Here is a 13,022-nt window from a genome sequence, read left to right as displayed (position 1 = left end):
GGTGAATTTATCCTTTAAATTCATTTTTTTCTAATTAACTATTTTCCCTCTTGAGGATTTACCCCCCTTCCTGACCAGGCCATTTTTTGCATTACGGCGCTACATTAATTTAACTGACAAATGCGCGGTCATGTAATGCTGCACCCAAATTAAATTAACGTCCTTTTTTTCCCCACAAATATAGCTTTCTTTTAGTGTCATTTGATTGCATTTTTTATTTTTTTGCGCTATAAAAAAAAAGACCGACAATTTTGAGAAAAAAACAATATTTTTGACTTTTTACTATTAACCTCTTCCCTACCACGCTATAGCCAAAGGACGGCTACAGCCTGGTTGTCTAGTTCTGGGACGACATTCATGGACGTCATTCCAGAACACGCCCCCTGCGTGCCCCAGGGGTGCGCACCCGGCGCTGCTGGTGATCGCTGTGTCCTATGGACACAGCTGATAACGTGATTTGGTAAACGGCCAATCACAGCGGCCTTTTACCATGTGATCAGCTGTGTCCAATGACACAGCAGATTACTGGGTAAATACAGTTGCCGGTTATCGGCTGCACTGCGTGAGGAAAGTACTGCCGATAACAAGCAGTTGTCAGAGGATCGGCACTGATCATCAGGGCACTGATTATCACTGCCCTGATGATCAGTGCCCAGCAGTGCTGCCCACCTGTACCACCCACCTGTGCCCATCAGTACCATCCACCTGTACCCATCAGTGCCACCCACCTGTGCCCTGCAGTGCCTAGCAGTGCCACCCACCTGTGCCCAGCAGTGCCACCCATCAGTGTTGGACAGCAGTGCCACCCATCAGTGCTGCCCAACAGTGCCATCAGTCAGTGCCACCCATCAGTGCTGCCTATCAGTGCAGCATCATCAGTGCCAGCTCATCAGTGCCACCTGTCAGTGCCTCCTATCAGTGCCCATCAGTGCTGCCTATCCGTGCCACCTCATCAATGCCTCCTATTTTATAATATATAAAAAATGCATTTTAACATGCAGTGTATGTATATACAGTCAGGTCCATAAATTTTGGGACATCGACACAATTGTAACATTTTTGGCTCTATAAACCACCACAATGGATTTGAAATGAAATGAACAAGATGTGCTTTAACTGCAGACTGTCAGCTTTAATTTGAGGGTATTTACATCCAAATCAGGTGAACGGTGTAGGAATTACAACAGTTTGCATATGTGCCTCCCACTTGTTAAGGGACCAAAAGTAATGGGACAAATGGATTCTCAGCTGTTCCATGGCCAGGTGTGTGTTATTCCCTCATTATCCCAATTACAATGAGCAGATAAAAGGTCCAGAGTTCATTTCAAGTGTGCTATTTGCATTTGGAATCTGTTGCTGTCAACTCTCAAGATGAGATCCAAAGAGCTGTCACTATCAGTGAAGCAAGCCATCATTAGGCTGAAAAAACAAAACAAACCCATCAGAGAGATAGCAAAACAACTGTTTGGAACATTCTCAAAAAGAAGGAACGCACCGGTGAGCTCAGCAACACCAAAAGACCCGGAGGACCACGGGAAACAACTGTGGTGGATGACAGAAGAATTCTTTCCCTGGTGAAGAAAACACCCTTCACAACAGTTGGCCAGATCAAGAACACTCTCCAGGAGGTAGGTGTATGTGTGTCAAAGTCAACAATCAAGAGAAGACTTCACCAGAGTGAATACAGAGGGTTCACCACAAGATGTAAACCATTGGTGAGCCTCAAAAACAGGAAGGCCAGATTAGAGTTTGCCAAACGACATCTAAAAAAGCCTTCACAGTTCTGGAACACCATCCTATGGACATATGAGACCAAGAACAACTTGTACCAGAGTGATGGGAAGAGAAGAGTATGGAGAAGGAAAGGAACTGCTCATGATCCTAAGCATACCACCTCATCAGTGAAGCATGGTGGTGGTAGTGTCATGGCGTGGGCATGTATGGCTGCCAATGGAACTGGTTCTCTTGTATTTATTGATGATGTGACTGCTGACAAAAGCAGCAGGATGAATTCTGAAGTGTTTCAGGCAATATTATCTGCTCATATTCAGCCAAATGCTTCAGAACTCATTGGACGCCGCTTCACAGTGCAGATGGACAATGACCCAAAGCAGACTGCAAAAGCAACCAAAGAGTTTTTTAAGGGAAAGAAGTGGAATGTTATGCAATGGCCAAGTCAATCACCTGACCTGAATCCGATTGAGCACGCAGTTCACTTGCTGAAGACAAAACTGAAGGGAAAATGCCCCAAGAACAAGCAGAAACTGAAGACAGTTGCAGTAGAGGCCTAGCAGAACATCACCAGGGATGAAACCCAGCGTCTGGTGATGTCTATGCGTTCCACACTTCAGGCTGTAATTGACTGCAAAGGATTTGCAACCAAGTATTAAAAAGTGAAAGTTTGATTTATGATTATTATTCTGTCCCATTACTTTTGGTCCCTTAACAAGTGGGAGGCACATATGCAAACTGTTGTAATTCCTACACCTTTCACCTGATTTGGATGTAAATACCCTCAAATTAAAGCTGACAGTCTGCAGTTAAAGCACATCTTGTTTGTTTCATTTCAAATCCATTGTGGTGGTGTATAGAGCCAAAAATGTTAGAATTGTGTCGATGTCCCAATATTTATGGACCTGACTGTATATATATATATAAAATATATTGAATGTGGCCAAAATTGGAGCATTTCAAATATATGTCAATATATTTGGGAAGAATATTTAAAAAGATCACAGTAGTCTCCATAATTCTCAAATGGAAGAAGTTTTTCACAACCAGGACTCTTCCAAGAGCTGGTTGCCCAGCCAACCTGAGCAATTAGGGGAGATGGCCCTTAGTAAGAGAGGTGACCAAGAACCCAATGGTCATTCTGAGTGAACTCCAGAGATCCTGTGTGAAGATGGATTCAGAAGTTTCAGATCCTGTGTGAAGATGGATTCAGAAGCATCTCTGCAGTCATCTACTGATCTGGGCTTTATGGCACAGTGGCTAGACAGAACCCTCTCCTCAGTGCAAAACACATGAAAGGCCATTTGGAATTTGCAAAAAAAAAGCACCTGAAGGATGACTGTGAGGAACAAGATTCTCTGGTTTGATGAAACCAAGATTGAACTGTTTGGCCTCAATTCGTTATGTGTTGAAGAAACCAGACACTGCTCATCACCTGCTCAATACCATCCCAACAGTGAAGCATGGTGGTGGCAGCACCATGCTGTGGGGGTGTTTTTCAGCAGCAGGGCCTGGGAGATTGGTCAGGGTTTGGGGAAAGCTGAATGGAGCAAAGTAGAGAGATATCCTCAATGAAAACCTGTTAAACAGCGCTCAGGACCTCAGACTAGAATGAACGTTCACCTTCCAAGATGACAACGATCCTAAGCACACAGCCAAGACAAGACAGGAGTGGCTTAGGGACAACTCTGTGAATGTGCTAGAGTGGCCCAGCCAGAGCCCTGACTTGAACCTCACCTCTGGAGAGACCTGAAAATGCCAATCCACTGACGGTCCCCATCCGACCTGACTGAGTTTGAGAGGATTTGCAAAGAGGAATGGCAGAAAATCCCTAATTTAGGTGTGCAAAGCTTGTCGCGTCATATCCAAAAAGATTCAAGGCTGTAATTACTGCCAAAGGTGCTTCAACAAAGTAGTGAGTAAAGGGTCTGAATACATATGTAAATGTGATATTTCAGCTTTTACTTCTTATTAAATTCACAGACATTTCTAAAATTCTGTTTTCAATTGTCATTACAGGGTACTGAGTGTAGATTAATGAGGAAAAAAAGGAATTTAAACAACTGTATTATCAGGCTGATACTATTTTGAAAGATTTTGCAATTTTAGTGAAATGCAGTCAATGGGAAAAGTTGTTTTTCAAAAGGTACAATGGGCAAAGCCTGGGGTTTGCTACATCTCTTTTCATCTGTTATCTAAGATCTTTACATAGACCAAAACAATCTGTTCATTAGTCATATTATTTTATGCTGTTTTCACAGAAATGAATAAAAAAACAGCCAATTAAAAAAAATTAAAGTGATAGTACACAAATAAATTAAATACACAAACATAAAACAATAAACACAAATACAAAGCAAATTAAATGTAAAAATTAAACTTCCCTAAATAGACAAACACCCTTCAAAGAAAAGGGTAGACATTTATTTTTTTTTTCCAAGAAAAAGCACTGAATGTTCTGCTTTGGCAAAATGCCATTGATGACAAAATTTGTAATTTTGCTGCAAAATCATTTTCCACAAAATCACTCCACTCACCCTTTTTATGAGCTGTTTTTCAAGTGTATTTGTCACAAGAACAAACAAGAAACGTCTTAAACAAGAAAGCAACAGTTTGGTAGAATCACTGCTATTTCAACCAACAGCCTGTCACTAGAAAGATCTAATGAAGCAACAGTGGCACAAATAGTGCCTCATGTCCAGGGGCGGACTGACAACTCATGGGGCCCCCGGGCAATAGGGGATCATGGGGCCCCTGTGTCCTTGCCCAAACTCAAAAAAGCCTATGAAAAAGGTACCAGGGGCATCTCATGGGGCCCCCTACTGACCCCGGGCCCTCGGGTAGTGCCCGAGTTTCCAAATGGTCAGTCCACCCCTGCTCATGTCACTATGCTGTTCTTAGTCTCCTTAAAGTTGATGGGCTTTTTTATGGTATGGCCCTCTGCATGGCTGCCAGAGGTGAGTATAGGTTGAAGTTACACAAAGCTCTGAATGAATTCGGCCCATTAGCTCTACTGGTTCCTTATATTTAACATATACTGTATAACGAAATGTATAAACTAATGTCTTTTTCCTGTTGTGGTCATTACAGAGTGCAATATTTATTCTCTCACTTGCAATTCTGTGTGTACAAGCTGCTTTCCCAGATCATAAGCAATCAGTAGGAATTTCAGTGAAATACATAAAGCAGTCATCCCTATGAGTTAAGCAGAAGATAAACGATTCCAGACTTTGGATGTGATCCACTTTCCCACACAAGCTCCAATGTTTTGTCATCCATATTGGGTAATAACACTGGGATTTTTTCCCCTTCGCTTTACAGCCAATTTTTTTTAAGCTCCTGGCCTCTTCAAAGGCACATGCACTAAAACTCCCGCAATTAGTCTTTATCTCCTATCATTTTGTAAAATAAATATTTAACTGCGAGCGGTGATGACTTCGAAGATTTTCCATTTCAGAGTGATCTTGAGAAGGCGTCTAGATTTGATTTGTGTGTGACAGAATACACTTGTACTGACTCCGTGTGTGTGCATACATGCACGTGAAGCCTGTGAATTCTCCTTGTCCAGCCATGTTTTATATTAGGATGCTTTCTCTTTTGTGCATAATTTAATATTTTATTCATGCTTTATGCACCAAGGATAACATTATTCTTGTACAAAAGAAGCTAACAAGCTAATATCTTAAAAAAGGGTGGCCACTGTAGTCAAAAGCCAGTATTTTTTGTGTTGTTTAAGGCCAAGAGAATCGATCCCAGCACCCCAACTCTGCTCTAATACACCGCTTTCACGTCTCTGCCTTGCATGAGGAATCAGGTTCCACCAGCTTCATTACAACTGTAATGGCTGTTGTCTAATTTAAAGGCAATCTGAATAAAAATATGAGAGCTGCCATTGATGACTAGATTTACCTATTAAGTCGCTGACCCTGATCAAGCATGTGCATATTAGGTAATCTGACACTTGTTATGCATATCCTTGTTCCAGGTTAGTGAATTACCATGTAACAAAGGAAGGATTAGTATTACCACCCTGTAGAACATACTTTCACAAATAACTCTGCTCCTATCTTTTTATCCTGACAGGTTCTTTATGAGCTGAGCTCAAAGAGTTTGCAGCTCCTGCTCTCAAATTAATATTAACAAGAATTTAACAAAAATGCATAGCTACATATGTGAAGCTAATAACTAAGGGCAAAAAACAGATAGCCTTACTTGTGGTTTAACTGTTTCTTAAAGCACAAGTATAAAGCAATGGTATGAGGCATGTTATATATAAAGATTATCTAAAAAACAGAGAACCTCAGACGTCTAGGGTTTTACTTTGTCAGTCTACAGAAAGATAATCCAACACAAACTAAGCAGGTAACAAAGCATTTTCCACAGACCTAAGGGACTCAAAAACATTAGGTGGCATTCACTGGATCCAGATCTATGGGAAACCTTTACTTCATTGGCCCCCGTTGAAAGGAACATCAATAAAGTAGGTTAGAATACCTGTCCCATTAAATACTGCAATACCCTGAGCTAAATGGCACCTCTCCAACTCCTCTGTTTGTATGAACAGGAATGTTATGCCTAACAAAATGTGGCTGTTCATGGAGCTACTGGCTGAATTATGTGCCTCATGATGGCTGGATCACACATCCAACTGCCCTCTTAGGTCTAGAGAACATTATGAAAAGGGGAGGTCTGTTCTGGCTTATCAGGGAGCAATAGCAATCAGTACAGGTTTGCAACCTGCCAACTGACAATTCCTTCACAATCCATAGACATGAGATCATCACTGGGCAGACTGTCATCTCATGCATATGGGTATATTTAGTGTAGTCCAAGCTGTCAAAGAAAACCACGAAATTCAAAGTTTAATACACTGCTCCTTTCTCACGTACTTTAAAATTCTGCACAGCAGGCAGAGGCAACCAGGAGCTTTCAATTTCCTGCTGTACACTGACAAGCTGTGTCAGCTGGCTAAACATAACCGACATAACCTTGATTCATATTAGGAAGACAATTACAAAGCAAGCACATCTGTGAGATGAATACAGTCTCTGTCTTTGAAGGAAATTGGCAATTATGAAGCTATTAGTTATACGAGGGTTCTTCAAAAAGTTTCCACACTTTTTTTTAACATATATATGTGCATAAAAGTGTGGAATCTTTTTGAAGACCTCTCATCTAGGATTTTGCATTCTTAGACCAGATTAAAAGCCACTTAATTCTGCTGAAAATGGGTGTTTTTGGTGGCATATGTGTAAATGCCACCAAACACTGAAATTTGGTGCTCTTGGAATCCACGTCCTAATCATCCTTGCTCCGCTGTTAAGCTAGAGGCTGCAGTGTCCTCTCCTTTGCTCCTTCCTCTGCTCCTGTTACATGAGATGAACAGGGAAGTTAAGGGTGGTTTCAATGAGCCTGCATGTCCAACTCTAAAGTCTATGAACAAACCTAGAAGGAACCCACAGGCATAAGATAACAATTGCCTAACCTGGCTTGGCAGGATGACAATCCCATGTCTACAGAAGCCCAGCAACAAGCCACTCATCTGCTCCATGTTCTCAGTTGCACCCCTGTCACATTCTAGTGGCTAAAAGTTTGATACGTAAAGTCCTCACATGCTCTATTCTCTGTGTTAGTCCTCAAATTTATATCATATCTAGGAATCACTCAGTAGTACAGCTAAAATAAAGTAAAACCATCAGCAGTGAATAATAAAACCCTTCATAGTAAAAAAAAAAAAGAGCAATGTACACATAGGTTGCAGGATACCTTGAGGGTTTGGTCTTTCTGCTTTTTTCTACTTGCTGGTGTGTCCCATATTCCTGCTTCCCTCCTGCTCCCGTAGAATCCACGGATAGGACTAATATAATCCAAGCGATGCTGCATACAGCTGTGCTCTACATGCTTTCCAGCCCGGCCACTGCTCTGTTTTCACAATCCTTCAAGAACCGCCCATTGTTATTGAGGAACTGCAGCTAACAGCTGGAATTCCATAAGTTCCTCAAGGCAGCTGCTTGTAGTAAGACAAAAGTCCGATGAAAGAATTTATCATTCGGAAAGTACATGTTCTCTGCTCCTTTTATTGATCTGTCATTTCTGCCTCTTAGGTGCTTGCAAAGAAAATAGACAATAGTAACTGGGTGCGATTTCAAAATGTGACAGAGAAATATGTTTTACGTGTTGCCTGTTCTGTTGCGTGTAAGTGGATTAAGAGCAGCCTACTGTAGGTATTAAAAATGCTATGTATGCCTTATTTTAGATCATGATTATATTGATATAAATGAAAAAGAGTACAAGCAGAAAAAGTCAAAGTGGTCCATCAAGTCTGCCCCTTTTTTTTGTTCTTTTGTTTTTGCTTGATTTTTGGGATTTTTTTAACCTTTTCATCTGAATATAGATCTGTCACAAACATGTTTAAATTTGCTTACTGTTTACTGACATACTACCTCTGCTGGACATCTGTTCCAAGCGTCAACTATTTTACTACAATAAAATAATACTTTCTAAGGTTAGTTTTGAAAATTTCACTGGCCAGTTTAAAGTGGAAGTAAAGTTAATAGAAAAAAAAATCAGCTGTCATGTAAACTGAGGCACGCCTGCGCCGCTCAGTAAACATTTATGATCCGATCCGTGCCGCGGCGATGTGACTCCCACGTGCATGCGCGGGAGTGACGTCATCGAGGCCCGGCCTACCAAAAGGCCGAAGGCACGGGACCTGTGCATACTAGCACATTATGGCACACTTGGGGGCTCTAAATAGCACATTTTACAGCAGAATTTACCATCGCTTTCAGGTCATGTCCTTGTGTTCTTGATCTTAGTTTTATGTTGAAAATACTGCCCTCCTGAACCCTCTTCACATGCTTTTACTGCATTGTTACTATTATCAACTCCTTAAAGGCTAAGTTCACCTTTTACAAAAAATGTATAAATGCACATTTTTTTTGCAGGTTAAAAAATGTGCATTTATTATAAACTTTTAAACAGGAGCCTGCAACATATTGCACCTGTGATCCGCAGACCGTGGGTGCAATTTCAAGCTCCAGTACAGTCTCCCTTCAGCTTTCAGCCGATACCTCTGTGAATGCAGTATGAGCATGCTGATCAGCATACTCACGATCCATTCAAACTACCTTGGTGGCAGATGAGACCTGTAGTTTTTTCCATTCACAGATTTCCATGGATGAATGACGTGGCTGTGTGGGGTACTATCTTCAAAATATGACGGGAGTGCTCACCTGCTCTTATGGAGAAATAAGGGATTGGGGGTTGCTGAACATGTTACATGCTATACTCTAAATACGGGTATAATTTTATTTCAGGTACTTATATAGCACCCTCAATTTTACGCAGTGCTTTACATATATATTGTACATTCATATCAGTCCCTAACCCTCAAGGGGTGTACAATCAAAGGTCCCTACCTCATACTCATACATACACATACTAGGATCAATTTAGACAGGAGCCAATTCACCTACCAGCATGTCTTTGGAGTGTAGGAGGAAACCAGATTTCCCAGAGGAAACCCACACAGACACAGGGAGAACATGCAAACTCCATTAGTGGATACATTGCAGCTTATAAATAAGTAAGGGTGGTGCTGTGGTTGGGATTTGAACCAACGACCCTAGTACTGCCAGGTGGAAGTGCTAACCATTTAGCCACTGTGCTGGGTATAATATGTGACATGTTCAGAAATGTCAACTTACTTTTTAAAACCAAACTCTAGGCAGATAGTTAAATATACAGCTGTTTTACCTGTCAAAGACTTTTTGTGTTTCTGTACATCCAGGCCTGAAATTTACACAGATCTACCATACAACTCAGGGAAGCCTGATGATCATATTTCTCTCTGCTGCATTTAAAGTTAAACTCCATAAATGAGATAAAATCTTCCCTTGGAGTGCTCCCCCTTTCCCCCACACCCATACACTGCAAGGATCAAATGTTCATTTAGTTTAGTGGTGCAGGTATATTTCTTACCCTGTCCCTTGGTTCCATCTATATAGCATTAATATCATATGCAGATCATGCATAAAAGCAGTTCACAGAAGTCACTGCTCATAAAAGGCCCTAAGCTTACAATCTAACATCCCAACCACACTTTGTTCAGACACCAACTAATCTACTTATAGTGGTTGTAAAGGAAGAAGGTTATTTACCTTTATGCATGTAAAAACAAACCTGCGTGCTGTTCCCCAGCACCCCCCTATACTCACCTAAGCCTGATCTTGATCCAGTGAAGTGCAGAAGAGCGGAGGGTCTCTCAGGCTGAGACACACAGAGGCAGCTCGGGATCAAGCACATAGGTGGGCCATCATAGGAAGTAGCTTCCTATGGTGGCACACCAAGAAGAGGAGGCAGCAGGAGCACAGGTGGAGGGCCGAGAAGAGAAGGATCGGGGCTGCTCTATGCAAAATTAAAAACATGCAAACTCTATAAAGGCAATGCCCCTGACAGAATTTGAATCTAGGGCTTCAAATCTACAGAACAAGAGTGCTAACCAATGAGCCAACATGATGCCATAAGGCTGGATTCTCAATGCATTACATGTGCTATGTCACACATTAATCTGAATTACGTCAAGGCAGTTCATTCATATGAATGGACAGCCCAACACACTAAAACAAGTACGTGCATTATATTTATGTAACACGGCACACCATAACACAGCTGTGATGCGTTGCTATTAGGAATGAGCATCACTGCCTTAGCTCGACCACTTTCCACCCTCACAGTTGATTGTATGCTTTCTGGAGTTCTGAATATATGCCACATGCTATGCTATGTACAGCTCAAGCCTCTGGGGCTCCCCTACTTACCTTCCTCCCATCTTCCCATTTACCCATCTTTTCCTTGGCCTGCCTTGGCTCTGTCTTTCCCCTCTCCCTCTTTTTCTCGCTCCCTTACTTTCTTAGTGGACTGTTTTTTGGCTCCCTCTGCCAGGTTGGCCGGCATCCCTTTACCTTTTTTATCTTGCAGCAGATGCTTATCAGCTGGTAGTTATATCGCCTCATTTTTCTTACACATCATGGGTTAACATTGTGACTAGCTTTATTTTTGCTTTTTACTACACCCATGAACCTTCTTGTAATATCTTCCTAGCTGTACTATTTTACTAAAATGCCCTTGGGTTAGTCTATATGTGTTACTTTTTAGTATCTGAGGGGTTATGTACCTGACATTATCTGCCCTATACGCCTCTGCCATGCTGCGCCAGCAAGTGCGGTCTTCTGTGTTGTGGAATTATCTACTATTGTGCTAGTAGGACGGTCATTAACTTTGGCTTTATTGTAATCACAAATTCTCTTTGCTTTATTCTTTTAATAAAAATTAAGTGAAAGAAAAAGGAATGAGCATCACAGGAGCACAACAGCGTGAACCCAGCCTGAGTAATAATGCTCATTTTCTTTTGAAGAAAATCATATGACACGATAGTTCCTAATAAAATAAGATTGTAGAAAGCAGTAGTAACCGACACACTATCTGCAAGCAATATCATATTTAATGTGCTGTGGGTGGTTGGGGCAGAATTTGGGCACCTTCTCTGTTCAAAGAAAGGTCAGCATTTTGCAGGCAGAGTTGAGACTCCTTAGAAATAGACACGTGTTAGACTTCAGCATAAGACAGTCTTCAAACATGATAGACATTGACATAACCAAGGACTGTTTGCACAGAAAATATTAATAAATAGGGCTTTTGTTGGCTATTACTACTGCCTCAAGTGTTGTTTTTTTTCTAATGGGAGTGTCTCTTTAATAAATGAATAATGGGTTTTTATAATTAGCCTCTGGCTCAAATAAAAGTAGTACAACTGGAAACAGATACTCTTTCATCACTTTTATGCAACTTTCCTGTAACATAAATGGTGTTAATCCCTCTACTCTGTGTAATGTGGGAATTCCCATCCTGGATGCTTTTAAGTCTTGTAGTTTGGGTAATGCCCAACTTCCAGGAAGAAAAAGATAAAAATGCGAACCCATTTACACATATTGGAATACCACCACTATATAAATTGTGGCAACTGTGATGTAAAGGGATGAAAAGTGCTGTAAAAGTTTAATATGAATCAGCATATTGTGGTCAGTAGTTTCTGCAAGCCATATCAACTTGTACATTAAATTATTATTCAAAGTCGCTGTTTCCATGAAAAGAGCTGAGAATCTCAAACAGCATCAGTCAAAAGGCAGAAATGTGGTTCCCACAGCAGTTCATATCCATTGAGTAAGCAAATTCAGCCAACAAGACCAGAAGTGGCATAACAGCTTCCCATGCTTCCCATGCTAAAAAGAAAATTTCATCTGAATGAGAGACAATGAATCAATTCCCGAATCCATGTTAACAATGCTAAGAGAGGATTCTCCATTGCTGGCTATAGTACTCATGCAGCCCTGGCACCCGCAGCTAGATACAAAGAAAACAAACAGAGGGAGCACCGGCCTAGTGCATTACCTTAAAACACATTTTTATTGATATAAAAAGGATAAGTATTATACTCACAAAGGACGAGTACGTCAAGAGCTCATCATTAAAAGAACAGCACTGTCCAGTCCACATAGCATTGCTTCTCACAATAGGAACCCTGGAACAGCCGTGGCACCCGCAACTACCTGAATACAATGTTGCTGCTGAACAGTGACTGCATTTGATAGGATGCAGTCACTCTTCGGCTGATAATTTTCCACCCGGCTTAGTCCCTCTTTAAGTCATCTTTTGTCCAGCAGGGTGGTGCTGCAGGGTTCACATTCTGACCCAAATGTGAGTCAGAATATGAACCCTCAAATATGGTCATGCCTAAGCTGGTCATAGATGTATGATTTTTCTTCCATTCAGCCAGCAGGCTGAATGAAAATAAATGGATTCTTCCCTCCACACAAGTGAGGTGGAAGGAGGAATTGTATCCTCCAACTCTTGACAAATGTTCTTCAACATTCCCGTTCACCAGACGTTCATCTTACAGTCAACTTCTGCTGAACAGGGACATCCACACATGGATTGAAATTTGGCTGATCCCTGCTGAAATGGCTGAATTTTGAACCATCTAGGCCAGCTTAAGTCTTTATATCAGAAGAAGGTCAAAGATGACATTATTCTTAATTTTTTCAGTACCTTTTAGAAAACTAAACAATCATACATATTATAAGTGTGCATACTCCTTGTACTGGAAGCATCATTTCTATATTATTTGCCTCCCTTCCATATTTGTTTTATGTCAATGCATTAGATCCAGTTAAAAATTAAAACACTGAAAACTAAATACTTAACAAATGCTTCAAAATGCATGTCAGAAG

The 13,022-nt window shown here is 41.1% G+C and overlaps 1 protein-coding gene across 5 annotated transcripts in view; it reads right to left on the bottom strand.

Moving 5' to 3' along the window:
• STARD13 (StAR related lipid transfer domain containing 13) overlaps positions 1 to 13,022 on the bottom strand; it is a 411,711-nt gene that overhangs the window by 87,706 nt on the left and 310,983 nt on the right. The window contains exon 1 of one of the 5 annotated variants that reach the window (XM_089690870.1): positions 7,498 to 7,635. The exons of the other annotated variants lie outside the window; for them this stretch is intronic. The gene's annotated coding sequence lies outside the window, so the exon portion shown is untranslated. Of the gene's footprint in view, positions 1 to 7,497; positions 7,636 to 13,022 lie in introns of those variants that run through there. 5 annotated transcript variants of the gene reach the window in all.

This window comes from Staurois parvus, unplaced genomic scaffold, assembly GCF_062004578.1.
Source record: "Staurois parvus isolate SC_StPar_1 unplaced genomic scaffold, SC_StPar_1.0 ptg000544l, whole genome shotgun sequence".
Classification (NCBI taxonomy): Eukaryota; Metazoa; Chordata; class Amphibia; order Anura; family Ranidae; genus Staurois; species Staurois parvus.
Note: the sequence above shows the minus strand (reverse complement) of the source record. Positions and strands in the feature narration are given on the sequence as shown.